The 26,806-nt window shown below is 37.0% G+C and overlaps 1 protein-coding gene across 1 annotated transcript in view; it reads right to left on the bottom strand.

Annotated features, from left to right (window-relative positions):
* LOC124162539 (synaptotagmin-3-like) overlaps nucleotides 1-26,806 on the bottom strand; it is a 269,510-nt gene that overhangs the window by 161,470 nt on the left and 81,234 nt on the right. The gene's annotated exons all lie outside the window — the stretch shown is intronic.

The following is a 26,806-nucleotide window of genomic DNA, read 5'->3' on the forward strand; positions in this document are numbered from 1 at the left end:
GAACTCACTAGGGGCTAAAATTTCGACGTGATTTTTTTTTAATGATGGGAGAGTCATGAAGGTTGCAAATGGCTGTGTATTTTAGCGAATAGCCCCAGTATACGGATTGACATGGAGGTAGAAGTCGTTATCGGAAATGAAAGTCTCGAGAGACTGGGAAATCCTCTTTCCTTTCTTAAGTGAGGGATTAAGGGAAAAATCGGTCTCCCGAAAGTTAAAAGGCTTATATAAAGGCCTCTTTTTCCCTCCCACACTCATTTCAAAATTCTCTCGCTCATATTTTCGAGAATATCTCCTTGTCCCCCTATCTCTCTGCGTAACACGCGAAGTCCCTTTCACAGACGGCTTCATTAGGCATCTTTTTCTACTCAATTCAAGGCAATTCTCTCTATTTGCCCGATTTCGACTTCTTTGAATCTGCTTGTCTTTATTCCAATACCATTATTGCCTTTGCTACTTGTTTGAGTCCTGATCGATGTTATTGGGGGTAGTGACAATAAAATATTTTTATCTCTGTTTCCTCTGACAAATGGGATAATGATTCTTTAAATACAAATTTTTAAGAGTCTAAGGTATTCATATTTATTCGGAATCTAATTATTGTAATTTCTTTTTATTTGTCATGTGCATCATTTTAGGATAAAAAGTAAATTACTTAGAATATCACGGCTAGCATCATAATTTCCAAAACCCTCATATGGAGACGTCATTCAAATGAAAAACCTTATGCACACTCACTAAAATATTGATTTTTGTCGTAGGAATGAATGGTTTATCATATTTTTAAAATCCTAGATTGAGGTTTTTCCCCTCTTCTGTCTTATTTCTGGGAGGTAATTGGATACAGTGGTCGTAAGCTTGATGATATGTGTGAAATGTATGATGAGAACTAAAACGGGAATGGAGGTTACTACGAGTTATGGAGTTACTACTCGTGTAGGGTTAATGATGAAGGAATTCATTGTTAAGTGTCCAATTTTATCACCATTTCCCATGCCAACCATGTTTGACCAGATTTCAACAGTGAATGTTCTTTTACAAGGCCATGGAAGGAAAAAGCCAGTATTTTTGTTTTTATCTTCGATTTTCTTTGAGTATTACTTTTGGAACAATATATTGTTAGCTAGCTATCATTACTCTGTACCAAAATTTCCAGCCCTCGAAATTCAAATTATCATTGATTTTAACCTGACTCTGTTCATTTTTTTTTACAAATTAACCATTAATTTTTATATTTCGACTGTAGTACCCTCATGAAAACGATATCGAATTATATTAAAGTTATCAGTCATGCCTTATCCACGTATTTCCTAATCAAAATCATGCTCAATTAACTTATTATGATTGGAATCTGATAGGTACTCATTAATGCCGGCGATTTTACATATATTTCCAATATTCCATACTTTGGGATCATTTCTCTCAGTCCAAACCCGGTTCTGAGATTCAGCGTATTTTACTTAATAGAATGAATAATATTCTTGTAATTTTGTTGATTTCGACTGATTTGGTAGGGTCAAATGCGCATATGAATTTATTAATGCTCTAGGAGCCAGCGGAATTGAAAACTTAAGTAAAATATACCCATTGCATAATACTAATATCAGGATTACATGCTGTTTATTGGGATCGTAAGGAATAGCAATGTATTTAAGATTGCAGGGGGAAAACTTGTTGAGCAGTGTAGGTTACCTGATTTAGCAGCGGAAGCTAAGAAGAAGAAATACCCCCTGAGTTGAGAAATATTTCCCTAGTAGCTCTACGGGGAAAGGATATCTATTCACGTCGTAAGAAAATGTGAGGTTGTCACTTTTTACAGCGAACCCACGATTTCGTCGGTTTTCCAAATTCACGATTTTCCTGGGAAGAACTCCCTCATGCGCAGTCGGTTTTGTACGCCACCACATACCATGTTCTTGCTCACTGTCTAGTGGATACAATTCTATTTCCTTCGGGGGAAAATGCGAGGAAAGGATACCTGTAGTGGCGCAAAAAAGAATATCCTTGGCCGCGGCAGGGAAGCTTTTAAAGGCGATATCTCCGGACTTCCATTTGCGAGGAGAACCTCCCAACTCACTCATCAATAACGGAAGATTTGCAGAGGAGAGGCAGGGAAAGGATATTAATTCCTTCATTGTGAAAGAGGCAGAAGATTCGCTCTTTGAAAGTCATCGGATTGAATAATGAAATGGTCCTTTTGCCATGACTAATTTGACGCATTTTATGCAAATTCGATTCTTCTAATTTTCAAATCTTCCCTATCTCGCAATACAGTTGGTAGTCCTTCATTACATTTCAGTGACGTTTAAATGTTTGTAGAGTAAGGTATGTACAACTTGAAGGAATTCCGGGTCATTTAAAAGCATTGTATGTTTCGGATGAGTAACTTCATGTAGATTTAAAATGTGGCATATTGATTTTGGCTTGCACATGATTCTGCCTAGACAAGTTATACATCAACGTGACACCCAGATTTTTAACGCAATTTGAATATGATATTTCGGTGTCACCAACTGTTATTTTTGGTATAGCGTCTATATTTACATTTCTGAGTAGATTTGAGGTACCAAGTACAATTGATTTAGTTTTGTTAGAGTTAAGAACGAAGTCGTTACCAACAGCCCATGAGCTGATGGCTTTAACATAGCCGTGACACAGTGAAGATGAGCCTAATCCGATGTATTAGCAATAGAGTCCTTGACTGCTTGTTTTTGCCCGCTTAGGTATGAGTGGAAACAATTAAGCGCTGCGCAAGAAAAAATAAGGTTTTTTCATATTGTGGAGAATTCGGGCATGATTCAAAAGACCGAAAGCATTTGTCAAGGCAATTTGGATTATAATAGTGTTAATTTGTTGATCAATTGCATTATGGATGTCTTCCGTGGCTTTTAGTAGGGCTGAATCCGTGGAGAAATTTTTCCGGAAGCCAGATTGGTAAGTGAGTGGGTTACAGGATATAAAGAAGAAGATTTTCCTCCACATGAAGAGAAATTGGATGTAAAGTCATGAAATAATATTAGAGCGCCTGCTGTCAAAATCAAGTGCTCAAAGGAGATGTTTAGATGCATGGTGAAAAGGGATTAATTTTTGGTCACCACTAATGGCCTAATTACTGCTTATTTTAAATTAACAATGAAAGTAATTATCAGTGTTTTATGTTCCTCAAATATTCTCTCGAATTTTTTCGGAATTAAATTTACGGCTAAGACTGTTTCTGTGGTGAATATCGACGCCACTGCAAAAAAATGTGGAGGACGAGCATTTAACTTTGCGGACAAGAACTATGTTATTGATAGAAATAAATATTAGATTGAAATATGCAAGGATTTTTGGGGATTTAGTTAGTATAATTATAATAAAATTATATAATTGGTATAATTTCTTTAATTTTGGAATAAAAAACTGATGTGGCTATATAATATAAAAATAGAATATAGAAGATTTTTTGGAAGAATTTTTAATTTTAACATTATTCCATAATATCCCTTCGTTTACACGTTCTGCTGGCAGAAAATAAATGAAAGTACTATAAGCGGTTTTGAAAGAGTTTATATTAAAATACCTATGGGGAAAAACTGCATCTATACCCCGAAAACATTTGAAGAATTAACAAAAACGAAAACAGGGTAAAATTTATTTATTAAAATTTGCCAGCAGTCCAATTTTGTGTATTGGAGCAGGAGATCATTTTTCTGCAGTTATCTTTGCATATATCATTGCAGTATTGGTGACATTTTACTGCGCCTGAAAGTAAGCTAGTAAAAAACCACTCAATGGTTTTAATAAAAGTTACGATCGCGTCGTCCGATTTTTTCACTAAAACATATGTAGATAACCGTAATGCCGCCAATTAGAAAATAATTCTCGAACTAAGTCTGATTTGTCATTTAATGATCTAGTTCTATTTTTACCTATCATGAATTAAAAAAATTAAATTACCACTATAAGCGGACAGAGTTTGTTTTTTCATCACTATTTATAGGGAAAATTGAAGAAACTGAAAGAAACCGTAGTAACTGATAAATCGGGGTCAAAGTAATTTTATATTATAGTCACAGGCTGACTTATTGAATACCAGCAGGGTATAATTTTTTGCTTTTAAATTTTGCAAGCATAAGTGCAGTATCGGTGGCAATTTATTCTGCCTGGATTTTTAACAGTTCATCCATGAATCCGAATGCGACTTGCGAGGCAACCCTTCAATCTCCTTTCATCTCGAATATAACACAAGGAGGAAGACAAAAAAACATAGGACCTGCAAAACTGGAAGCATTGCTTGCTAATAATCATGATTAAAGTGAACGAAATTAGAAATTAAAATTTTCTTTTGAGCCTGATTTATTGATAAAGAGCGGGAGACAATTTTAATGCAGTCGTTTGTGCATAAATTAGTGCTGTCTCAGCGAAATTATACCGTGCCCGGGAATATTTCCGTGCAAAAAATTACTCGATGAGTTTATTGTATTGCATTGCATCTCGATTGCATCCTTCAGCTAGTGGTCTAAGCTAATGAACATATTCCTATAACAAATAACATATTCGTAACTATTGAATTTCAAAACTCCTCTCAAAATTGCTCATAAAGCGTTTTTTCTGATTTTCCTTCGAGAAAAATCCAAACATTTGCTTAGGTAAGCGGACAAAACATGGCATGCAGTCCTTACCTTCTTATTTATCCTATTCTTTTGGCCAAAGAAGAAGTTTCTACACACAGTAATTCGTTAGTTTTCAATAAATAATTAAACGTTAAAAATATCAACGTAAAAATGGAAAAATGAAGATTATAAGAATATCTCATAAAACTCAAAAGTCGGAAAAGGAGGCAGATTATATTTTGTTTGAGTCTTAGTTTATCGAATTTGCGCTGGAAATAATTTTTTATGCAGTCATACTTGCAAGCATCTCTCATTCTCGGAATAATTTTACTTTTCTTGGCACACAGACGATATTCTAAGAAATTAGATATATGTATGTATGGTAAACCTAAACAATTTTTAAGGTTTTCATACGTTTTTCAGGATGGGAAGGGGAATTTCGAAAATTACTAGTTTTTGTTTTCGTTAAAAATTATTATATAGGTAACTGATATTAATAAATATATTTTTGTAAATTACAGGTTATAGTGAGTTTTATTCTTGCTGAATAATCATTTTATTTTATATACCATTTTTGCTTTCCTAAAAGGAAAATTTTGTAGTATAAGATATTGTTTGTTAAGTTAGCTTAGATACAGTAAATTATATAGATTCGGTTTAATTCGTGCCAGCATCAGCGGTTATACGATTGAGTCAAAAGTTAATTCATTCACCCATGAATTCGATCTTTCGAGGTACCTCTCCTCTTAAAATTGGCCGGAGGAGCGGCGGCAGTTTGCGAGTTTGAAATATCGTCCGCGCGATCGACCCGTTGGATTTCCATTAAATACAAAACATCCGCGGCGCGGAGCAGGAGGAGAAGACGGCTTTAAGAGAGAGGAGGCATTTTGTTGGCAGGGCCCTCTCTCCGTCGTACTGCACTGCAGTGAATTCCTGGGTCATGACCACGGCGACACACACGCGCCCGAGCCAACGCCGCGGGATCCGGGCTAGCCCCACGGCCGATGCAAGACCCACTGACACAATGCCACATGGAACGCGGATTTCCGATTCATTTATTCAACGTTCGCACACGAACGGTGGAAAAGTTTTCGACTGAAACGTCGGGGCAGAAGTGGAGAGCATGGCCCGGACGGAAACCCGGGAAGAATTGAAGCAGTTATTAAAAGCTCGATTAAGAAGGAAAATCCTCAAAAATAAGCATAAAATAAAACATAAAATCCTCATAAGAAACCTTCCGAAGCCCGAGGAGAATTAGAAATCGCATCGGTTCACCTGGATAACAACCTCCCGTAACCGGAGCTCTCCGTACGAAACATCTCCGAGTTCGATGGAAATGTAGTCGATGGAAAGGTAGGAATAAATTTTATCTATAATTATGAGAGGAAAAAAAATTAAGAATCGACCCAAAAAACAAAAAATCAGGGTAAACTGGTGTTTATTTTTCAGATTTCTTGGATGAATATCTATTAATATACCACTTATTTTTTTAATGAAGCCAAAATGGTTTTGATGAAGTAATAACCGTATTCAGGTGTAAATTATTAGCCTTGATACAGGAAAATGGAATATCTTAAAGGAGCAGGATTGATGAATCTGGTCATTGATCAGCTAATAATTTACACCTGAATACGATGATTATTCATTGAAATCCAGGCTATTTTATTTAAAAGAGAAGGGATACAAGAATTAGATGCTCATCCTAAAATAGAAATCCAAATATTTCCTAAAATAGAATCCCATACAAACCTTAAAATGGTATACCACATTGTTACAAACTGCATTATTGATGTGGAGAATTAGCTTTCATGCATTCATTTGTGCATTGTCAATGCAATCGCGGTGAAAGTTTAGTTCTACGATTATTGACCGCTAAGACCGCATGTGGACGATTTTTGACCGTTCATCCATGAATTCAAACGTACGAGGTAATTCTCCATTACCTTTTCTTCTAAAAATTTCCCCAAGGAGAACGAAATTGCGTTAAGGCCCTGAAAATTTTGAAGCATTGCCTGTAAAAATTGTGGTGCAAGTAAATTAATAATTAGTGTACAGCCGGACTTATTGAATCGGACCTGGAGATATTAGAGGAGTATTTTGCAGGCTGATCCGATCGCTATCTCGAGAAATATTCATCGCCTTAGTGCACCGGGTAAACATAAAATCCTTCTTGCCGTGAGTTAATTATTGGCGTATTATTTACTTAATTGAGCTTCTAATTGCCTCCTTCCGTAGTGCGCATGATCGGAGTATGTCTCTTCCCTGTATAGGATGCAAGGATTTGCATCATGGTAACGAATTCCCTGTGATCTTACAACGTAATTGTCTGTTTCGATATAGCACTGCCGTATTTCTTTCGAGCATCAACTCACAGCTGAAGTAGATAACATTACGGCGCCAACGATGTGCTGACGTTAAGATTAGCTCAAAAATATTCTATATTGAATGCAGATCTACAACATGCATAGGAAACATACATATCTTCAATTCTCTGGAGTATACATTTTCTACAAGGCACGAATAAAATCAATAAAGGAATTCATTTTAATAAATGTTGGGCGGAACTTCGTGAGAGCATTTCTTTTTTATTTGTAAACGGCTGGTGTATCTACACTTCCCACCACACGCATATAGAGGCGGCTTGCGGGGTAGTAAGTAGTTGTTGATGAAACATGAATTGCAGAAAATGGTTGAGCAATTTTCTTCCATCGTCGTCCTTATCAATATATCATAAAACAACTAAATAAAAAATTTAATGACAATATCTCCCATTTTTGTCTGTTTGCATTCAAATAAATGTATTTGAAAGTAATTCTTAACTTTCACCATGTGGTATTCGCCGGAATATTAGATCTTTATGATGTAAGCTGTTACCCAATAGGATTCCGTAAGCGAGGGTGTAAATATGACAGTGCCCTAATCCCCTGAAGTAATTTCTTGAAAAAGCTTCCCTCGTCCGATCCAAGTGTCGGATTGGAAAGTAATGTAAAGTATGGTAAAGTAAATAAAAGTAAATATCAAAGTAATGTAAAGTAAAATATGGTCATCCCGCTTCGCGCACTTGAGCGCGACATTTAGGTTGTGCTGAGGCTTTAGTATATTTTCACGCGTTAGGGTCTCGCCGATTCCGCACGAATATTTCATCGAGATTTATGGCCATATATTCTTAAACTAAGTTTCAACGATATCTCTCGCGGAGACTCCTGAATGTAAATTGAATAAAATATTTTACGCTAAGTGGTTATGTTAATTTCTTTCTGCAAATCGTCAACATTAGGAGAGAAAAGCCAAGGGAGTAGGGACGTCATGGTACCCCCTAAAAATCAGAATTTGTGGCGCAATTTGTAATGGACCTTACCCGATTGGCAAATCCCTCGCCTTGCATTACCAGTTTATACACATTTTTCAAGTAAATTTTTCCCATGATTTTGCTGGACACCTGCTGTTTATAACCAGAATTATCATTCACTACCGACAACTATTCAAAATTCTGGAATTATTTTGATTTGGGTTTCTGCAGAATTCAGTATATAGGTTATTTTTTCATGCATACTTGATGACTACTTAATAACTCAACTCATGGCTCTTATTTAGGCTAATTCAGATATTGTATGTATTCGTATTCATCATCACCGATTAAAATTGCTCAGATTGGTTTGACGCAGCTCTCCATTATCCTATCAGCTAATATTTTATTTTCCCTTTTTATTCCCCTTTCACCCTTTATCACTTCATTTTTAGATATTACAGTCGATGATATCTATATTTACTCTTCAAAACGTGAGCTGGTACCAATGGTAATCGGCAAAAATTGCTAGCAATGTAACTATGAATGGTCTTTACCTTTGGAGATCAGATAAAATATAATTCTATTCATCGATTTGGCAGAATTCTTTGCTCCTCATTATGAAAAGAAATCGTTCCTTCACACGCTAATTGAAAGTTCAGCGAGGATAATAATGATGGGGTTATTCGTGCTTGGAGGTATTTGTGAAAGAGAATGCTTGGAGTAGTAAACCTGTTCTATAAAATACTTAGAATTTCTCAGCTGGCAGAAAATATGGCCACTTGGGGCCATTGGGCGACAGCGGCTCCAGTAAAATTAATGCGGTGTTATTGATTATTGGGGCGGTAAATGCTTGAGAGTGAAGAGCATCGAGGCAACAGATAAAATATAACTGTTCGATGAAAAGGGAGGAGGCCGCATTCCATGAGGCTGAACGGCCATAAAGATTCGACAAATTTACGATCAATACGGTCGGGAATAGGGACTTTTTTCCCTTTTTATTGCGAAATTGTTTTTTTTTCCTCCCTCCAAATTTCACAGATGCGATTATTTCGGTTTCATTCACCGCAAATAATTTGCATTGAGTTTTTTTAAACTTAATAACTCAACTCATGGCTCTTATTTAGGCTAATTCAGATATTGTATGTACTCGTATTCATCATCACCGATTAAAATTGCTCAGATTGGTTTGACGCAGCTCTCCATTATCCTATCAGCTAATATTTTCACGCCCACCTATTTTACCATGTTTTCTCTTTCACATCCTTTTTTAACTGTTCCACGTATTTTATTCGAGGTCTTCCTTTTCCATTCTTGCCATCCACTTGTCCCTCGACGAATGTCTTCATCAGACCATCATGTCTCAAAATGTGGCCTAAAAGATTGTTCCATCTTCTTATCAAGGTGAGTAATGAGGCACACGTTTTCACCTTTCGGAAGCATCTTGATTTCTTTGATTGATCACCTTTGATTTCTCCGCTGCTGTCATTGTCTATGTCTCACTTCCGCAGAGAAGTATGGTATGTACTAGTAATAACTTTTGTTGCTTATACCTTTTAATTGAGAATATTTTCAATCCCTACTTAATACACTTGACCTTCATGGAAACCCCTTTTTAGTATCCCTTTTTTCTCACTTTAAATTCACATTAGCAATTAGTGAAGTAAACCAACAACCTTTGCATTAAATGAAAAATCATACACACTGAAGTAAAGAAGGGAAGAATTGAGATACATAAAAATCAATATTTGTTTAGAAGTGCCTGGTAGACAAATTATTTTCTAGCCCTTTAAGCACCAGCCGAGGAGAGGGGTATGTGTGAAGAATGCTTCGGGACGATATATCGGTTGGGTTTTAAAACAAATTTCGAAATTAAATATTACTCCCACGTAGTATAGAACACATAAAAACATCGGTGAACTCTTATTGGCAACGCAGGTATGTGAAGGGAAATTAAAAAATAGCTTCATCACTTCAATTATAAAATTTTAATGAAATTCTGATTCAGTCTTTATCACTTCATCTAAATAATTTCAAAAGGCTTGCACTCTTGACATCTTTGCACTCTTGATAAAAAGACAGTGAGTGAAATACTTCTTGAGGTTACAGTTTGATTAGATGCAAAGACAAAAGCCTCGAAGGCCTTTTAGTTACGCAAAATCCACGCTGTGGAGATTTTAGATTTTATGATTGAACTTCAATGGAAAGAAATATCTTTATCGCTAGCCAAGTAAACCAGTCTCACCAATTATAATCTAGAATTAGCAATTCTATTTGAATTGGCATATTTACCACCCTATTACCTGCTGTGACTTCTTGGCTCAAAACAGACAAAATGAAACTGTCGGCAAACGTGGCTTTCCAAGAAGCAAAACTTGAGGCAGTTTTGGGGTAAAAAACCCAAAATATCAATGAAAAATGGATTATATTCCAGTAAATGTAATGTCAGTGATGGAAATTTCAACGAGTAATTTTTCCGTTGTCTGTAAGCACGTGAACATAATATTAATATTGCAGGGTAAATGTGCGCGCTTACTTGCATTCTCATACTCGTATGCTTCGTAGGAAGCGGACACCTAAGGCCTTTCTTGCCTCCCGCCCCCTGCATATGGTGGCGCCGTGCAATTTAGTGACGACGACGTGAGTGGGGGTAAATCTGAATGCAATGGAGCTAGAGATGACGGGTGGTATGGCCGAGGGAGAGGGATCTTTTGCATGAATATCCGTTGAATAAACGTGATATGTGGAAAGGAGATAAGTGTGAACGATTCCTTAACTCCCCTCCTTGCGTTCTCTCTTGTCGAACCCCGCAGTCAACTATTGCAGTTCTAACCATAATTTCATCATTTATTCTTCAATAACCACACACTACTCATATTTCTTATTCCTCTGTGAATATTGTAACATCACAACGAAACTAACAGGGGAATAAGCATTAAATACCAGCATTTTCAATATAAATTTGTTTATACTTGATTATTCAATTCGTAACAAGTGTTTATTCCAATAGCTATGGCAGCTTATAGCATCCACAGAGCTTCCCCATCTCTAACGTGGTACAAGAGATCATGTAAGGGAAACCACCGTCATTGAACTATTTGAATACCTATGGGATAGCTATAGCTATTGTAATAGCAGTTTTTACTATTTGGGTAAGGTACTCACCATCTCTGCTTTATATTACAAAGATGAATACCAAGGAAAAAGGTAAAACATTATGTATGTTGACTTTATACTTAACATACTTCTAAAAATTTGACATCGCTTGTTATTATGTCCTAAAAATCGTACAGAATGCGCGTGAGAGCGGGAAAGATAAAGTGGAGGTAGGCATTAACATACAGTGGCCAATCATAATATCATTTCATCTTTTTTTCCTTATCATTATCAAATTTCAGGTTACGATAAAAAAAATAATAAGGCTTCATAATTAAAAGCGAGTTCATTTTTCATTAATAACTTAAGCTCGCATTATTATTTTGCCGTGAGCAGCTTAACGTCAACAAAATATTCATTAAGGGGATAATTTTTCTTCCTTCTTTGAAGGCTTTAGATTAACACCTTTAAATTAATTTCAGCCTCTATAATAGAATTAAATTTGGGTGTAAAATATTTTTCGACTCAAAAATTAGTCATTCGATTAGTTGTTTTTTCCACTCTTGTGCTCTTTTAAATTATTAAACTCGTATTACGAATTAAATTCGGTTATATGGTTGAAAATCGATAAAAGTATATTCATTAATGGGTAAAGTAAACACGAAAATATCTCCGTTTTTTGTGTACGCATCAATGGGCAATTGAAGTACAATAGGTTTTTAATGGTGGACTGCATGAAGAACTTCCAAGGCCAAGGGTTACCGACCGCTGACAATGAAACGCTGAACTTCTTATACCTTACATTAGTAGCAACTGAGTGAGTATAAGTGTAGGTACAAAAATAAAATGAATGCCTGGGAGATGCTAGCCGCAGTTCAACTAACTAATCGGCCAACTATTGTGCTATTCCCCTTGCATCGCTCTGGAGCTGAAATTAGTAGCTGTATCATAAATGAGTGAATGCATAAGTTTTTCCAAGCCGTAGTCACTGTGTAGCAAAGAATGTATTTTTTAATGCACCTATATCGTGTTTATCATGTGAAAGAGTTAATTACGATTTATTTTTATTGGGTTGTATTATCCAATCTCTTTTGTCAGACCTTTTTTGTCGAAGAAGATCTTTGTTGGTTAGATTGGCACACGTTACTAAATTGTATGGTAAAAAGTGAGCATATTTTAAGATTAAACGGTTTTTATGCATTTTTTTGTCCTAAGTTTCAATGTAAGTTGACTCTAGAAAAATTCTTGTTATGCAATGATTATTCATGATTCTCATTCAAAACAGGAAAGTAATTAAGAGATATTGGCAACACCTGGAGTGGGAATCGTGCCTGAAAATTTCGGCTTTACGTGGTATATATGAGTCTATAATTGCTGCAGAAAGAACTTGAGAACCACTTAGCCTGTGCATTGTTTTTTTCCTCAATTGAACCGGCCGAACGATACTAACGGCACCACTGAATCCATGGAGCTCAAGTATTGGTAAGCAGAGAGTTTCATATTTTTGTCTGTAACCATGTAATTAGGTATTAGTATTATAGGTCACAAATTCGCAGTAAAAAGGAACTTAAATTGCTTCCAGGCCTTCATGCTTCGGTACTTTTTACATTGCTCCACCAATTCTTTTCTTGGGGTCCCAGGACTGTGTCATCTTCAAGTGACAGCAAACAGGGGGTTTAATTTGAAAAAAATCTGGCCTAAACATAAAAAACCTTTTAACCAGCTAGAAAGTTGAAACTTCGAGAAAAATTCTCGAATAATTTTGTAAAGTTTCTATACTACATTTATTTATTCTATGCATGCATCTTAAGAATTCATTTTGAACATAGTTGAACAAATTTCGCGCAAATCCTTCGATATTTTCCGTAAATTTTCAATTGTAATCTGTTGATGAAGTATGTTCATGAAAAATATATCATTGTATTTCTATATAGAGTGATTTCTTTATCTTCCATTTGGTGGTTTTTAAAATGTTTTGAATCAATATTCACCATAGATATATATAAAAATCGGGAGGCTTGTTTTCACCCAATTACTTTAAAAATACTTACAGAAAAATTAGATAGGGCCGCCAAGTGACTTATATTACGACATTTTTAATAAGCATCTAGATTGCTCCAGCGCAGCGGCTTAACTGTGGTGCTCCAGTGGATAATAGAAATCAGCAAGTTTCGCAATGGTGTCAGTAACTCTTTTAATACAATATGCTATTTTCACTAATAGGATTCACTGAGAAAGTGATTCTGAATTATCTATTGGCCCAAAGTATGCAAATCGGTGGTTTTTCGCGTTTTCTTTCCTCTTCCAGCGAATTATTCCAAAGTGGACTTGCTGGGAACCACGTCTTACAACTTATGCGATATGCATGTGCACCATGATTTTTGCTAACTATCGTGCGGATGTTCTTGAGAACGATAGTAATGGGAACGTGGTTTCCTCTTACGATCACACGAATGATTGTGACCACAATAGAAATGGCATTGGTGCGTAAATATTTCCGATGGAGTTCGTAGGAATGATCGTAGGCACGATAGTAATGCGAATTTGTCGTCGTAAGTCCTTGCGCCTTGTACGTCTTCTCATCCTCCTCCGTGGCGCCGTTAGCATCTTTGGAGAGGCTGATGTCACCTTCTTTTGTTTACTTTCGTCGTCTCGCTTCGCGTCGCTCCGTTCAATTACACCACCCTGTGCAAATACCCACTCTGGCCTCGATTCCTATCACGATTTCGCGTCTCAGTGTCGCTCGAGTTAATTTGCTACAAAACACGCCGCTTTCACGCGGGTTAGTGAAGAGAAAAAAACGGTAACCTCTTAGCTCATGATCTATAAATCTATGCATGTAAAAGAGGATGTCTGTTTGTCTGTCCGCTATGCGTTTTCATACGGCTGCTCGGATTGCGACCAAAGTTGACACATAGGTGCATTTCATGCTCGCAAACCCCGTGGTGATACTTTCGGTTGCGTCCAACGCGTCCTTCATGACGTTTTCTCCTTACCATTTGTTACGTCACATCATACAGCTTCTGTGGTTTGACATCCTGCCGAGTAGGCACACCCCTTGACACTATCAAAGGGATGGCATAACTCAAAGGATTCTACACTTAACTATTAATCCTCTTTGTGCGGACCAATTTGATTGAGTCCACTCCACAACTGGTACGCTTTTTCTCCATTTTCACCATTGCGTCAATCCTCTCATAATTCTTTGGAAGGTTGGCTGGGGGACACGGGTGGCACTCGGTGGTAGCCACTTCCTCGTGGTGAGTTCTGGGTAGTTTCTTCACGAAACTAGCAGAGAGCTTCTTAGTGAAATGCTTGGTGTTCAGGTTCTGTTCTTTCTCAGCCTTGGCTAATTTCTTGTTGAAAATAGCTCCACAGGTACGTTATTCGTCATTATGATTGATGTTAATTTAAAATAGTTTACTTTATTATTACTTTTTGTGGGATTATTTACTACCATATGGTGACTTATTTACTAAAAACTTAAATTCAATGGAAATAAATATTAGTTTACCTGCGATTTCGCTCCCAAAATGGAATTTTCGAAACGTAGGCAAAAATGAGTTGTGTTGTGCGGGTGGTCTATACTCTAACTTTGTTGTTAATTCATAGACATTGTTTGAACCATAGATTTTGTCAAATAAACTTCCAATTTCATTTCTATAAACTATAAACATGTATGCACTCTTTAATATACATTATCCTGTACTTTCATAAAATTCGTCTTCAGAGCCGTTTGATTCTGAAATCAGCCTGATTTTTCGCAAAATTTTAAACTTTAGAGCTCGGGCGGCAGTGGTTAATATCAACCGATTTGAAAAAAAAATTGTATGCGACATCCTTATATCATTTCGCAACTTTCCCGCACGGGGAAAATTTGATCAGGAAAAAAAACCTTTTTTCGACCCACCCTAATGATCAATGCTGTGGAGCGGGGTATAAGCTGATTCCGTGGTGCGCGGTATACGGGAATCGTTTATACCATTGTTTGCAGTTACATATGTTTCTTGGTTTGTTCTTGGACCTAAAAATCCATCTATGTGACCATGAATTCCAAGTTCCAAGTTTCGTCCTTCTCTGGGTACCGTCCTTCCCGAGCAACGCCGGATGGCTTATTAGGTATTAGATAGATAAAAAAATATATATTGCTCAGGAAATATTCCATAAGAACAAAAATAACATTAATTTGCATAAATAAATTACATTTTGCCAGCAAATTACATTAAATACAATATAAATTATTACAATGATAAATGACTACAATGATATTCCATTTCATGACATAACCGACCATAGCAAATGCATGAAATATAGAAAAAATCGGCAAATTGAGCTATTTTCCAAGCCGGATTTTATACAAATACAAACAAAAAGTCACATATTCTTAACTAAGAAAAGAAAAACAAAAAATACGCCACAGCAAAAAATGAACCATAATAACCAGAACGGAAATTACAAAAAATTAGAGATTGAAGAAAATTTTCACATCAGTTGGTATCTCATTCAAAATCCGACAAGTGGCAATGAGAAAAGATTTACTGTAAACAGTAGTGCGATGCCCAGGGAAATAGCCGAAGTCCCCTTGGCGCCTTTCGTTAAGAGCAGGCTGATGCCGACGCCGGGTTTCTCTCCACCCTTCCATCCATACCCTACCCTCATGGCGCAAATGACCTCAGCTGTCGGTAGCCTCCTCCAAATACCATACCAATCTATTAATGCCCTACGAGCCTACGGAATTGAAAGCCTTAGTTAAAAATTACCTATTGTATAATAGCACTAATATCAGACTTACATGCTGTTTATTGGGTTCGTAAGAAATAGCACTGTATTCAAGATTCTGTGGGAAAAGCTTGTTGAGCAGTGTAAGTTATCTGGTTTAGCGGCGGAAGCTAAGAAGAAGAAATACCCCCTAAGTTGAGAAATATTTCCCCAGTGGCTCTGCGGGGAAAGGATATCTATTCCCGTCGTAAGAAAATTTGAGGTTGTCACTTTTTACAGCGAACCCACGATTGTATTTTCGCCGGTTTTCCAAATTCATGATTTTCCTGGGAAGAACTCCCTCATGCGCAGTCGGTTTTGTACGCCACCTCATACCATGTTCTTGCTCACTGTCTAGTGGATACAATTCTATTTCCTTCGGGGGAAAATGTGAGGAAAGGATACCTGTAGCGGCGCAAAAAAGAATATTAATAAGAATTTATGATCTTTCCTTCCTATGTGGCAGGATGAGTCCGGCTTTTGACCGATTTCTTTCCAACCCCGTACTTTAGTAAAGGCTTTGTACACCCCTCATAACATATTTATGGCTCTTCTCACTTTTAGAGGTTTCCATCCTAAACACCTTAGCATAGCTGTTTCACACTTTCCCCCTTCTATGCTTCCCTAGAGTATACCTGTCTGCCTTTCACTGAACTTTTTCAAGCTTTAAAGATTCATGTTTACTATGGGGATCCCATACCGAAGTAGTATATTCTAGTGCAGGCCGAACCATTGTCATGCAGGCCATTTCTTTGGTTTCTTTTTTACTCTCTCATTTATTTCTCATGACCCAATGCAGAGTTTTAAATGAGAGCACGTACTATTTCGGCTGATTGTTATAAATAATGTCATCCAGTGTTGATATTTATTAAATTAAAAGGCAAGATTTAATAAACCTTGTAAATTACAATATAGAACTTCTCAAAGGGATTCGCTTGATATATTTAGTATGGACTCAGTCTCAATCCAATTCGCTGTTTGCATAGCAGCAGTGTTCTTTGCGTTTTATTTTTATACTGTTGTAACAGTAATGGCATGTAAAAGCTTTAATTAGTTTCCAGACGTATCCTTTTAGAGATGATTTACTTTGAAGTCCTCGAAAGTTATGAGCTCTTTTGAAGTCTACTTTTTCACCCACCCAAACAGAGGCACCACTCGAATGAAATCGGAAAGGGAGGAATCTCATGACGATAGAATAAGATTGTTGAAGCTCTCTTTATACGCCGTCAAATTATTTTTTTTCTTAGTGCTCTCACCGTTTTTGCCCTGCCTTTAGTGATCCTCTTGGATTGTTTGCGCAAGCCCTAAAAAAGATTCCCTCCAGTTTCCTTTACACCTCCTTTGATGCTCAAAATGGAAAATGAGCGTGTTTCTTTGTGTGGATATGTGTTTTCCTATTTTTTAGGCTTTGTTGTAACGATGTAAAGATACGAGAAGGTCAACAATGTCGTCACCAAGTAAAGAAAGGTAAATTATGTAAACTTACGGAGGAGCACATGTATATTCGATTGGCCCCCAAAGACTCAAACAAAAGCACACCCTTCAAAGAAGATCTGGTAGGAATCGAATATTAGATATTGGTAGGAATTGGATATTACAATTTATAAATTGGCGTTACTACTGGCTAAAGAAGAAATTAATTTTTGTAAAGTTTTGGGAAGTCGGTTATGAATCTTTGCAAATAAATTCGCACTGATGAGGTCTACGCATCAAAGCACATTTGCTGGGAATTGGTTGAAGATTTAAGACTTATGTGTTTATTTTTGGCATTAAAGTTTCAACATCGGTGTTTCCATTGGATATAAATTGAAATGATTTCGTAAGTGTCGGAAATCGGTAGGAAACTTTTCAAATAAATAGTTATTAGTGATTAATATTATAATTATTTACCTTACCTTCGTAACTTAACTTCCACGTATGTGATTATTCTTGAATTTAAATTCAGAGATTTCATAGTGTCTATTTTTAAGCAAGTCTTAATTTGCGTTTTTTGCATCGCTACATACAGGTGCGACATTAAGATATTGAAAAAAGGAATAAAAACACCCAGCGGTGGTCTATTCGCCGACGTACCAGTAAAATGAATTTCCCTCCTACACTGAGAGTTTTTTACATTTACAGATGCGGCTTATAATGTGGTGAGCATTACCTTCACATATCCAGTCGGGGCTTTGTGTTAAAGAATAATGTTGACAAATAATGGTATACACGGAGAAAAATTGAGGTTAAAAGTAATTAGAATTCCTGTATTTGCTTCCAAAACCAGCAATAAAGTTTTTTTAACGGAGTACATGGTTGAATGGAAATATTATTTCGAAGATGTGTTATTCCGGAGGCAATTTTGGGTTGCTGTGTAACTTTAAGGCTCATAATTTGATTTCCCTGGTAATTTCGGTAATACTCGGCGCTACGTGTTCTTGGTCCCTTGTGTACTTCGTAGAGGGATCGCAATTGTGCTGATTGGAGCGCGCGGCTGGCTAAAGTGCTGTGAAATGCGGGTGGCGCGAATCTGAAACAAGAGCGGTCTTATGCGAGAGTCACCGCGAGTATGAGAAAAAAAATAATTGAGATTTTATTTATTAAGAGCTTAGTGTAGTAGTAACACTTATGTGAGTAAACTTTTTTTCTTGGTGAAGGAGAAAATGTGAAAAAGGAACTTATAAAAAGCCCTAATGATCAAGTTAGCTTTATTTCATTAATTAATTCAAGTTATCAAGTGATGGCGTATAACAGCGATCTCAAATAGCAATTTACGAATTAACTCAGGTGGGGGAGACATCTAACGGTCATCGACTAATTAATGATTTCATTGCTATGGATACCTTTGGAAATTCGATGATCGAATTTTTAACCAGACGATGGCCGCCAGATATCTCCCCCGTTGGAGCAAATACGTAAATTGTCAAATGAGATCATTGTACATCATGGGAACTCGAAGTGAAGTTAATTGATTACTGTCGCTCTTGAACACGCCCTAAATATTAAACGTAATATTAATTGTTCAATAGTGTGGCAAAGTTAAGTGCTTGGTCTCTTCCATTACAGGAAAACGTTAATGGGAATATAGGGTTTTTCTCGTCATTTATGCATAGGATGACAAGCATATTTCATTATAATAACTCCTTCACAAATGAGGACTTGCTTATATTTTCTCCTTTGATGTTGACAATCATATTTCATTCAGATTGAGACTCGTACAGAATCAAAACTTGGAAATCATTATTTCCATTGCTCGCAATTACCCGAATCTTCCATTCCATTCATGTAAATGCATTCTTTTCCACAGGTTTCAACCTTTCCCCAGCACCGCTTTTCCGCTTTCCACACTCTCTCTTTCATTTCCCTGATGATTACCCAGCATTCCATTTCGCGCACTTTCCATTATTTCCACCCCAAATGGGTCTCTCCTCTCCTCTCTTTTTTTGCACTCTCTCTCACACACTATACTTCGTTTCACTTTCCTCCCATGTTTTCCCGTTTTTTTTTCGTCTCTTTCACCTTCCTCTTCCTCCACACATATGCCTCCTCCTCAGCCCTGCATCCCACACTCTCATCTTTTATTCATTTCCCTTTTTTCGCGGACCTTAAATCTTCCTCTTCCTCTCTGTCTGTCTCTCTCTCCGTCCCTTCAACGTTCGCCTCCGTCCTGCCCTCATTGCTTTTTTCCTCTCCAACTACCAACGCGCCCACCTCCCGTTCCGACGCAACCGCGCTCATACTTCTCTCTTTGGCTCAAAATAATCTCTCCCAGGCTCTGGGCCAAACGCGGAATCTCCAGCGGTCATGAGCGGAAGATTAAACTAATAAAAATAATGCGATTTAATTGGTAACGCGGAAGAATACCTCGAGGTTGAAAGTGGGACGGAAATTGCCGGCGAAAATAATTATTAGCGCTCTGTTTTCGGAGCGTTTTTACGCCAGAATTAAGACCATTAAATGAATTTTAAGGGTTTAAATCATAAAATAATGCAACAATGTAGGGTATAGGATTAGTAAATTAATTGAAAAATTCGGAGAAATCACAAATACTAAACGTAATTCTCTGACGTGTTAGTCATGAGTCCTTGCGTCATTATATTTAGAGGGCAGAAAGCCGGAGGTATATTTTCCGGTGAATACCAAGCAAAAATTCTAATAATATGTCAAATCATATTTGATACGAATCACAAAGTATCTTTCCTCTAATGTCCCATGAAGTATACGAACGGGCAATTGAATTTTAAGAGGAGATGAGTATTTAATTTAGTAACCTTAGATTAAACAGAACACAAATTAAAAAATCAAAATCAGTGATTAGTAATCAGTATGAATGGCAAATACTTATATCTGGTGACGAATAGCGATTAATGAGGTCTGTCTATACAATAATGGTTTATCTTGGGTTTGACGGTAGAAAGATTTGCCGAATGGAAGTAGCTTCGGTTCAGATATGAGCGGAAAGAGAAAATATCATGCGATTGCTATGACATTGAGACAAATAAGTGAATGGAAAAGTGATATTCTGCACTAGGATTTTCCCTTGTTTTGGAGTAAAAGCGTCTCGCAAGAAGTATGCAATTCTCCTTTAACGACGCATGACTACTGCCCGACTGGGTCGTGTTATGTCTCACTTTTATGTCGTATTTCTCGCTTGAAACTTAAACTATCGTCTTTAAATTTTATGCTACATATAAAGTTAACTTTTTTCAACATTGAACCCTATCTTAAGTATTAAAAAATTGCCTGCGAGAAAATGGGCAGTCAAAATGTTCACATTATGTCATGAGGAAAATTTGACATGAAGCAACTTCATATATTACCCTGAAACTTTCCAATATGATAGCCCTATTTTTCATCAATTAATAAGTTTAAAGAAATTACCAATCGAGGTCGAGTGATGCATTATCTTTACGCCGAAAATATCTAAGTCATTACCTAGATACTAGGAATTCTTCCTTGCTGATTGCAAATAAGCATTTCAACTAGCTATGGCTATGCATGCCGGTGAACGTACTTCAAACTGTAACATGAAGGAGTAGGGTGGTCACAAGCAAAATGGTAAAATATTTTCTTTGTAATATCTCATCTGGATCCCCCAAAAATTGCCTAATTGTTTAAACATTGTATTGACAAAGTTTCAAATAAATATGTGAACGTCAACCCCTTGCCTCATTCAGGGTAATTGTTTGGAAAAATTATGATTTTTAGCAAAAATATTAAGTTTTTCCTTCTCAAAATTCATTCACAGTTACTTCACAGAGTCTCTACTTCTTTAAATAATTTGATGATTTGTAAATAGTAAACTAACTGGCGCTTTAAAATGATTTTCGCCACGCAATTTTGTAAATATCAAGTAGTGTCAAGTGTTTTCTATAAGTACGACGCGGCGCCTCGTGGTCTCTGCATAGCCTCTCCATAGCCTCTGCATGCTTTGCTTACATGGCTAGGTACCAAATCCATCAACAAATATTTTTCGAACAAAGGTATGGCAAATTGTTTGAGTAACCTCCTCGAAAAATGCGTGAGATGAGATCGAATTCTTAGTCCCCCGGAAGAGTAAGAGAAAGGCCGCGTTCTTGTCAATCCATTCCCACGGTCCTTATCACTTTCACTTTCGACGTCGCACTCTTTATAAGCAGAAGAGTGGAAAAAAACTTCTGTCCTTGATATATATCCACCCTGTCTCTGTTTTCACGGAAAAAGTTATTTTTCCTCTGCATTCATTCGCACTGGTTAATAAAAGCTCTTTTTCTCCTTTAATCAAAGTAAACAATGTTTTTGTTATTAGAGCTGGTGCATATGATTATCAAATTCAGCTGTTAACAAAAAAATTCAATGCTAAATATCATTACGATGTTTGAGCTCCAGGGAAACTAAACACGTAAGGTCATTCTCGCTGGTAAAAAATTGATTAATTGAAGCAGAGGGAAGGATTGTTATTGAGAAAGCGAGATGGGGAAGTAGGAGAGATAACTTCTCTGAAATGAAGAGCAATAACCTCTGAGGCGAACTTAAGGGAGATATAGAACCCCGTAAGAAATGACCCAGGAGAGGTGGAGGATCGCCTACTATGTGAAACTGCTTCATTATGGTTGACAATCCCTAATGTGAATTATAGTGCGAGCATTATTTTTATTAGATATTTTGGTGCAATTTTAGAAGTGGAATTCATTTTGAGGCAAATGGAATATCTGAATTAACCCTTTTGAGTATGAGCTACTGCGTCCAGTTATGTTTATATTATTTTTTTACATTATCATTTCCATGCAAATCAATTCAAAAAATTATCGGTTATCTCGTTAACTTTATCCTATCCTGTTGATTGCTTTTTGAATTAGAGCAAATTATTTATTTTTTATGCTAAAAATTTTATTGATAAAATAGGGAATTGTGCAATATTTCCGAAAATTTATTGTGTGGAAATATTTACCAGTGTTTATTTTAATCAAAGTCGAAAATTTCCGTCACATTTTGCCTCAAATGAAAAAAATTGAGTCATATTTAAAAAAATATATATGAACAAATACATTTATTTGTAGAAGGCTTTGCTTCTTCATGAAATAAAGAATTGTGGATGCATTAATACTGCTGTTATTTTTAAATAGCAAATGACCGAGTGAAGAGATGACTTTGCCAGTTCACTTGAGGGCTTCATTAAGAATATAACGCTTTTTAAAGCATGAAATATTTTCCTGAATTATGAAAGTTATATGCTTCGAACATTAATATGTGTTCCTCTTCTATTTTCTCTTACGTCACGTTTATTAAAAGGAGAATGATATCATCGTGAAAACTTAACTACTCCTGGTTCGTTCTGGCTGCACCTACTTCTTTATATTGCCCCGGAAATAGCAATTGGGAGATTTCATAGTAATGATACAAACAGCTACAGTAATTTTCCTCAGTATTTTATTTGCTCAACTGATTTATATGTTTGCACAACATTATCAAGAACTAGTCAACGATCGATCTGATCCGAGTTCAAATTCCGGTTGCGCCAAATGACTTTTTTCGTGGTAAATTTTGATAGGTGGTGATCATGCACCATTCGTCAATATGCAAAAGCACCTCGAAAGATGTGCAAAATCGATATGGACGTTACGGTACGGCAGTTCCCACAAAATATATCCCTCGCATTGGACACATTAGCGGCTACAAAAGCACCTATTCAGGTAGCTTAAATACCCACAGAAGGCAATTAATGGAATAAAGATCACTCATGTAAATTTCTATCAAAAGAAGAGGAAAGCTCTGGGATTAAAGCAATGTAAATTACACAAAGATATTTGAAATATACATTTTCAGTTATAATAACGAGTGTAGCAGCCAATTCAGTTTATTGCGAAATAGTCCGTATCGCTGATCAGTCACTCACTTTGAAACAATTATTTTAAGTTTTTTTTTTCTTTTCTTGAAGTCTATATTTAATATTAAATCAGTTTCTTGATATGTAGGTATTGAAAGATTGAAATACGATTTTGCCAACATTTCTGTTTTTAATCCTTCAACAGAGCTTGAAATGAAAATGGATATATAATTTTGATCTATAAGCAAAACAAAAAGAGGGTTCTAGCAAATACTATCGGCGAGTGCAGTAGGACAAAAATTGTTTGCGCTAATAATTTAGCCTGTTCATTTTATTGAAATTTGCAAAAAATCCTCATTTTCCAGATGTTTGAAGTAAAGTATGCCGGAATTGAGTCAACTGTATATAGTCTTAAAGCATTTGTTCATTTTTGGTTTTACAATGCAACTGTTAATTTTAGACAAATATATTGATACGTCTTATATAAGCAAGTATTATAGTTGGATTAATAGAAATGGTGATGTGCTAGTGATGGTGGGCGAGGCGGGAAAAATTCTAGATTTGATACGGAAGAGAGAGCGACTACCGAGTGGAGAGAGGATGTTAAAAACCGTGATGGAGCCAAGAGTGTAAGGTGAGCGAGGGAGGGGGAGGAAGAGAATAGGATTTAAGAGGGAATAAAAGGCGGTCGGCCGTGTTGTGATTTTGAAGAGGAAAGTCCATGATGGGAAGGGAGACGGCTGCCATAATTCTCACCGCTCCATGCTAACTTCCCTTAACCGTAAAATACTTCAATGATAGCAATTGATATGGTTTCAGGGGTAATGATAAGGATTTTTTCCTTTATGAAAATTAATAACAATTGTGAATTTCACATTATGGATTTTAATTAAAATATTACGAGGTGAAATAAATGAATTTTAATTGCCACACCGCGAGGGTGAAAATAAAAGTTAAACGGTGACAGGCGTAATGCCAAAAGATTTTTTTCTTTGTGAAATTAAATAAAACTTGTAAATTTCATGTAATGAATCTTAATTGCAACACAATGAGGGTTGAAACACCTTGAATCATCGTCAATTTGAATGAAGATGAGCAGGTATCCTGAAGTTAACACCTACTAAGTATTGGAAGCCGGATTGGCTTATAACTAAAATTTATGAAGTGAAATTCGCATGTTTTATTTATTTCCACCGGCATCAATAATAATTTTAATCAGAATTGAAATTGAAAAACGCATTAGTAAAAGGCAAAATACAACTCCATAATTATTTTCAATGGGAGACGAGATGCTGCGTTGTCATTGGTGAAGCATCATTTTTGAAAAGCATCCGGTAGTTTTCTCCGCTGGGATCTATAATTTCCGCTCTTGATGATGATTTATAGGGGGGGCAAGTGGTCCGATGCTCCAGGGTGAGGCAGTTGGCTAACAATTCCTTCGCACTCTGCAAGTTCCTCCCTCAGCTGCCCTCGTTCCCGCGTACACAGGCCCACATCTCTCCAGTGAAACTTCCGCTGTGCCTCCCGGATCGAATGCGAATTTCGCTTTAGTCACGCAACCTCTATATCTCCGGATCGGACGTGACTCTAACCCTGTCCTTAAGAGAAGATCATGGCCTATTTCACCCAACAGCTACATCATTTTCTTTTTTGGAAACTAATTACATTTCGCCACCGTTATCGTGGTGATATGCGTTAAAGTTTGAAGTAACCACAGCGCCAAGTTTGAAATAAACCCATCTTTTCACCAGTGAAGTTATCAACGGACAATTATTCTCTTATAGTTCTCTTACGTGGATGCTAGCTGTGAAGTAATTTTATGCCATCTCAAGTCCAGCATTCCTTGTTGCACAAAATCGTTTGAAATCTATCAGCCCGTATAAGTCTCTAAGACATGAAAAATTTCTATTCTTTTATTCGGAGACCTAGCTACTTGAAACTTATTTCTGTATATATTAAACTACTTTTTATTACCTTTTAACGATCATTTGGATCTCAACTCCGGCCGAATGGAGAAAAAATCTAAGTTCTGCTAGGCAGTTTACTAAGTAAATGCATAAGATAGAATTTCAGCTAGCAATGGATCTATTTAATTTTACTGGGTGAAAAATAAATAAATAAATATTGAAAGTCGTTCATAATATAATTTTTATTTATGGCATAATTATTTGCCTGTTTGCTCCCACTACACGCATCGCGGTAATGACGAAGCATTCACTGTTTTTCAGGAAATCAGCCGCCGCAAGGCAGTCGAACAAAGGTAAACTGTCGTTTTGTGCCTTCTTATATTTCTTTTAGGGCAATTTTGTTATTATTTCTTACTCCCAAATCATCGAACCTTGCTTCTATTGGCCATTTTATCTCGGGTTATTCAACAAATTTAACAATTAAACGTACACGAACAACCATGGCCGGGAAGGGGAAACCTACCCAGGCGGGACTCGAAGCCGCGACCTCTCGTTTGGCGGGCGAGGACTTTACCCCGCCGTCACGGAGGCTGGCATTGGTTTTTAGACGAAGTACTACAAAGCTCGACGCTGATTGTTTACTTCGATCCCTTCCGATCGAGGATCTAATCCCTTATCAGAGTAAATGGTGTAACCTGCGATGACGTCAGAAGGCATTTCAGGCCACGTGGCTTCAAGCGATATTCCAGAACTTTTAATTAGCATCAAATGACGTTTATGGAGTACTAGGAAAGTTATGGTTTTTATATTTGGACTCTTGAGAAAATTTCCAATTCACTAAGACTTAGTAGTATGAGGAGCAAATTTCATGCATGTTCTCCGTTGCTTTTCAATCAGTACTTTTCAAGTAGGTATGCGATATTTAAGACCACTCTAACTGTGCTTCGGGTGCTATTGCTACCTATGGCATCTTTTTTTTCGGCAGAGCGCTGGATGGAAAGGGTACATCGGCGAGATTCGAACCCGGCCCATCAAGTGCTGGGGCAACGACTCCTACATCATGAAAATACATGTATTACGTATTGCAATATATATTGGACCCAACTCACGAGCCTCACGTATTAACGATTCGGATGTGTACACGTAAGCATGTATTTCCCAGCTGACTGCCTCTACCTTGTGGGGTCTTTTACCCCTTCCCTCTCCTCTCTCTTGCACCCCCTCATTCCCCCACTCCACTCCCACTCTCCCCTCCTCCAATTCCTCCCTACCTCCCGAACAACTATCTTTCCGAAGGCTGTTTGCGACTCCTCCCATCAGAGCTACTGCAGTTCGAAACTACACATTCATTCTGCTAGCATCGCCATGCCATCGCCATGTACGAGATGGAGGGGTAATTTCAGTCGGTTTCAAACTTAGCACAGCGCGATGGCGTAGTGGTTAGCGCATATGTAAGACCACGAATGTTCCGAAAGAGGATCCTTAGGTCGGCCTCTAAAAGTGCTGTCTAAAAGTACATTACTTCAAGGTGCAAATTCTTTAACGAAAAAAGACACAAATGCTCAACAGCAACCATTTCTGGAAACCTAGATGGGCAGAATAGGGAAAAGGTAATCAGGACGAGAAACTTCATGACAGCTATCATTCAATGTTTGTCTTAGCTGAGAGGACATTTGCAATGACAAGCAGCTGAAGATTTTTAATAAATCACAAATAAAGTTGCAAGATGAAGTGTGATTGGGGTAATACTCTATAAATTTAGTGAAAAATTGAATGTTTTTTTTTGTGCCAAAAATCCCCAGAGAAAACATCATTCGCCTTGACTGAGATTCGAACCCGGATTCCTTGATCTCCGGCCGAGGCTTTGGCCAGTTAAGTT

This window comes from Ischnura elegans, chromosome 7 (assembly GCF_921293095.1).
Source record: "Ischnura elegans chromosome 7, ioIscEleg1.1, whole genome shotgun sequence".
Classification (NCBI taxonomy): domain Eukaryota; kingdom Metazoa; phylum Arthropoda; class Insecta; order Odonata; family Coenagrionidae; genus Ischnura; species Ischnura elegans.